This window comes from Hipposideros armiger, unplaced genomic scaffold (assembly GCF_001890085.2).
Source record: "Hipposideros armiger isolate ML-2016 unplaced genomic scaffold, ASM189008v1 scaffold_119, whole genome shotgun sequence".
Lineage (NCBI taxonomy): Eukaryota > Metazoa > Chordata > Mammalia > Chiroptera > Hipposideridae > Hipposideros > Hipposideros armiger.
This window is the reverse complement of record NW_017731469.1, coordinates 146,170-150,773: the sequence shown is the minus strand read 5'-3', so window position 1 is coordinate 150,773 and position 4,604 is coordinate 146,170.

Below are 4,604 nucleotides of genomic sequence, written 5' to 3'. Positions count from 1 at the left end.
TCTTAGCTGTGGAGGGCAGTGTCACTGGCCCTCATATGTGGGATCCGAACCGGGGCCCTCTGGCGTCCCAAGCCAGTTCTTAACCAACGCACCACTCGGCCAGCCCCACCTTATTCTTTTTTAATTGAAATTTTTATTGAGATAATTGTAAGAGAAAATAAGAGTCCCCTTGTACACTTTGTCCAGTTGGCAACATTTTGCAAAACCGTAGTATAATGTCATAGCCAGGATATTGACATTGATGCAATGTACCAATCTTTATTTAGATTTCCTGTTTGCCTCATTATTTTTTTAACATCCTATTAATGGACATCTAATTTTCCAATTTGTTTGCTCTTAACAATGCTTGCATCTCCTGCACTCTGTGCAGTTCTATTTAATCTTTTTGTTTATTTCTGGAACACTATAAAACTGTTTTAATTGCTATGCATTTAATTATGTGTGGTGGGTCAAATGACCTTATTATGCATACTTCACAGTATTTTCTTTGGCTACTGTGGTAGACAGGTCCCTCCAATAACGCCCACGTCCTGGTATTCTTTTTTTCTTTTTAAAGATTTTTATTGGGGAATTGGGGGAGGGGAACAGCGCTGGGGAATCGGGGAAGGGGAACAGACAAGTTGCTGTCCGTTTGTTCTTCAGTCTAGCTGTGGAGGACGTCGCATCACTGGCCCATGTTGGTATTATCATTGTGCTTTTCCCTGGGGGAGGCAGTCACTCACCGGCCATTGGATGGCTGCTCACTGCGGCTCACGGCAGCTCATGGCCACTCACGGTAGCTTACGGCAGCCCTACTGCAGCAGGGGCTGCAGCCTATGCCGTCGCCGGCGACTCACGGCAGCCCAGTTCCAGGTCGAGCTGTTGTTCACCATCTTAGCTGTAGAGGGCAGTGTCACTGGCCCTCATGTGGGACCCGAAGCAGGGCCCTGCTGCTCAGAGCTGGCGTCCCGAGCCAACTCTTAACCAATGCGCCACTCGGCCGGCCCTCGTCCTGGTATTCTTGCCTTTGTATAATTTCCTCCTCTTGAGTGTGGGCTAGACCTAGTGACCTACAAAATAGAATGGAGCACAGGTGATAGGATGACTAACTTACAATAGACCATGACTTCCATTTGCTAGGACTCTCTTGCTCTCTGTTGCTTGCTGCTTGTGAGGAAACCAGCCGCCATGTTTTCAGCTGCCCTGTGGAGAGGCCAAAATGGCAAGTTCCTGAGACCCTCAGTCCAGCAGTTCACAAAGAACCGGATCCTGCTATCAAGCACAGAGCGAATGTGAAAGCAGATCTTGCTCTGAATGAACCTTGAAATGAATGCAGTGCTGGCTGATACTTTGCAGCCTTGTGAGAGACTGAGCTGTAGAGCTTCGGTAAGCAGTGCCCAGTTTCCTGCCCCATAGGAACAGTGAGATACTAAATGTATGGCTTTGCTTTAACTTTTTATTTTGAGATAGCTGTAGATTCACAGACAGTTGTAAAAAAAGAAACACAGAAATCCCAATCCCCTTCCCCCAGTTTCCTCCAGTGTCAACACTATACAACCAGGAAATGGACCTGGATGCAATTCACAGACCTGATTCAGTATTTCACTGGCTTCACATGCACTCCTTTGTGTTTGTGTGTGTGTGTTAGTTATATGTGTAGATTTGTGGGACCACCACCACAGTCAAAATACAGAGCACTTTCATCACTGGGTGGTTCATTCTATCCTTTTATAGCCACTGAGCATAGAATCTAGGTTGGCAGGGTTTTTTCTTTAAGTATTTCAGAGATGTTGCTCCACTGACACTGACTTTGTGGTTTGCATTTTTTCTAACAATAAGTTGTTTGCCATTCTTATCTTTATTCCTCTGTACATAATATTTCTTGTTTCAGGTAGGTGGATAAATTATTTAATGTTGGCTGGCCACAAGTGGAAGTCCCCTCTGGTTTTTTGTGAGACTGGGGTTTAAGATCTCAGATGTCATGTTTTTCTGGGCAATTTAGAAACCCAGCATGTGGCTCTGAAAGTAGAGGCTAAAATGGAATGGAAAACAAAAGTTCCTGGAGTAAAGGCAGAACAGGAAATGGAAAGCTAGATTGTTAAATGAGTCATTCATGTGGATGGTTAACAGGCACAGTAGGTGGGGGTGGAACTGGTATTACCAACGGAGGATGAGAACAGGCAGAGGCCCGGAAGGAATAAATTAGCAGTGGCTTTGGAGAACTGTAAAGTATTTTTTATAGCAGAAGCCATGTCAGGAAATAGAGTAGACTGGTGATTATATTGGGTTGTCGGAAATGTCATGACGTATTTTTTCTATCTTTTTCGTTACAAAAATGCATCATGACTTTTCCAACAACCCAATATTTGAAGGACACTGTTATACTAAGGAATTGGGATATTTTCTTGAAGGCCATTGAGAAAGTGAAGAAATTGTGAAGCCAGGACTCAGAGTCATCTAGTTAATTCTGGAGTCTTTTAGCTGATGACATGACGTGGGGTAGAAAGGAAAACTGAAAGCTAGACTCAAAAATTCTTACTGAATAGAAAGGCTGGGATGATAGCTTTAAGGTTGCGTAGACAATTATAGAGCCAGATGCCGTGAGCCTTAAAGGGACAGAAATTGTTTACCAATGAGTGGTGGACTTGGCAACAGGGAGCAAGGAGAAAGCTTCGCTCATCCTCACCCTCACTCCCTGTCGGTGGTCGTCAGAGTGTGTGTGAAGAAGCTGTCTTCTCCTGGAGAGGGCTGCAGGAAAGCAGGAGTCTCAGGAGAGAGCCACAGTTAAGGCAAGGGCTGGAAGGGCAAGTTCAGTGAAGAAAACCAGGGTGTGGGTAGTTTGTTTCTCATGGAGCATAGTGGAAAGGGCTCTGAGGAAAGCAAAGAGCTGGAAAAACCAGTGAAGGCGGCAACACCTCTTCTATAGTAGGCCCTCCTTATCTGCAGCTTTCTTTACTTTGTGCGGTTTCAGTTCCCTGCAGTTTGAAAATATTAAATGGAAAGTTCCAGAAAGAAACAATTCATAAATTTGAAATTGCATGCCATTCTGAGGAGTGTGATGAAATCTTGAGCCAGTCTCGCTCCGTCCCACCTGGGATATGAATCCCCCCTCTGTCCAGCATCTCCCTGCCCGTTAGTCACTTAGTAGCCATCTCCATTATAAGGTTGATCATCAAAGGCCACATTCACACAACTTTTATTACAGTACATTGTTATAACTGTTCTATTTTATTATTAGTTAACTGTTGTTAATCTCTTACTGTGCCTAATTTACAGATTAAACTTTATCATAGGTATGTATAGATAGAAAAAACATAGTATATATAGGGTTCGGTGCTATCCGCAGTTTCAGGCATCCACTGGGGGTCTTGGAACGTATCCCCCTGGGATAAGGGGGAACTGCTGTGTCGTCATTCTTTTTTCAATGCCATTCTTCATGTGCTCCATTACAATCAACTTTAGTTTCACTGGAACATATTTCTAAGTCCATGGTTTCTGTGTAAAATCCATAGAGTCAGGTTAGGATGTGTCCTAGTAAATACTCTCTATAGCCCTTGTGAAATTTGCTGTCTCTGTGGCAACACCCTGTCGTTCTAAGATCATAAGCCATGGCCCAAAGGGCCAAAGTGTTTTCTCTGACACTATCAAATGGCTGTGCATTCAGCACTCAGTGCTCGGTTAGTCCCTGCTCTCCCACAACCCCTGCTTTCAGTTGCGTGAAGAAATAGAAATGCCTTCCTGTGCACCCGAGGTCTTCAGTCCTGCCCTGGCATCCTTCTGAAGAAGTGCTTTCTTTGCAGGTTACTTGTAGAGGTGCCTCTTAGCCCTGTATGAGGTACCAGGGGCAAATAGCGCTCAGAAAGTTTGTTAGATTCCATGACATACTCCACATTCACAGTTTGGGAAGACAACACCGTATCCCCTTTCAACATTACTTTACATAAGGTATTTAATTTTGTGAAGTGCAAAAATTAAAATCTACAGAAAAGTATGTAGTAAAGAGTAAGTTTTCCTCCCTCTTCTGTCCCCCAATTCACTTGCCCTCCCTAGAGGCAACCACAGTTATCAGTTCCTTGATATACTTGAAATATTTGATATATTTATCAAATACTTGATATATTTATCAACATGTATCTGTATGTTCCTTGAAAAACCCCCCACGAATTGTAGCATTACATGCCCAATGTTGTGCACCTTGTTTGTTTCACTCAACAGCATATCCTGGAGATCTTCCCAAGTCAGTCCATATAGAGCTGCTCATTATTTTTGTGACCACATAGCTGTACCATAGTTCATTTAATCAATTTCCTACTGCTAGACTTTCAGATTACTCCCCAAGTTTTTAATCTTGCAAGCTGTGTTTCAGTGAATATTTTTGTACCTGTGTTATTTCAAACATGTATTTGTAGACTATATATAAAATAAATAAATACAGAATACATCCTTTGAAGTGAAATTTCTGTGTCAAAGACTGTGGCACTAATTTTTTTAAAAAGATTTTATAGGGGAATTGGGAAAGAGGAACAGACAAGTTGCTGTCCTTTTGTTCTTCAGTCTAGTTGTGGAGGACATCTCTTCACTGGCCCATGTTGGTATTATCATTGCGCTCTTCCCGGGTGAGGCAG